Genomic DNA, 795 nt, shown 5'->3' with positions numbered 1-795 from the left:
CTTTATTTTCTCGGGATCTGACTCAAGGGTAAAATTAATATTTTATATGGTATTGACTTTTGACTTCACATCCAATCATAATGGTTTTCTTTAACACCATTAGAAGTGATGGGGCAATAGTAATTACATAAAGAGCAGAGTCCTAATTAAGCTATAAAGCACACGGAGAGACTAGTAATTATCCTTAAAAAGAATTATCCAAATATATAAAAGGATAACCCAAGGACCTTATGCAAATAAGATGAAAACCAACACAAAGCAAAATAACTATTACAAATAAGATGCACACGTGTAGACACGCTACATGTGTAGGGTTGGCTTGGTACTCAGGTTCCCACCCAGTTATACAGTCGAGACATACCCCGGTCAAATGTAACAAATATGGAATGCTCCACTCATGCTAAGACAAAAAAGGAAATGCCAGCATAAATAGAAGGTTCTCCCTAGAAACAGCTAGGCAAGCTAGTGCTCGGGACCCTGTCGGTTCCAAGAAAGGTAACTTACACACTATTTAGCAAGGTATCAATCCTTAAGTGATATGGAGAGTTTATGATCAGACCGGGTTCATACCTGGTCCGACCCTCGACCCCGGTCGAGACGGAGAAAACCGAATTGCTCCCGAGCGAATCGAATCCAGAAGAAGGCTTGCTGAAGAAGAAAGATTATTCGGCTACAAGCGCGCCCTAATCTTACTTATGGATTAGGGTAATCACCCTGATGACAAGAGACTCAAACTGACGGCTGCAGATAATCATCATCAAAGGGATAACTATCGCATAACCTAACGGTTATCTC

The sequence above is a fragment of the Hakea prostrata genome, chromosome 10 (genome assembly GCF_041222555.1).
Source record: "Hakea prostrata isolate BN-2017 chromosome 10, UWA_Hpros_2, whole genome shotgun sequence".
Taxonomy (NCBI): Eukaryota; Viridiplantae; Streptophyta; class Magnoliopsida; order Proteales; family Proteaceae; genus Hakea; species Hakea prostrata.
This window is presented reverse-complemented; position numbering follows the sequence as displayed.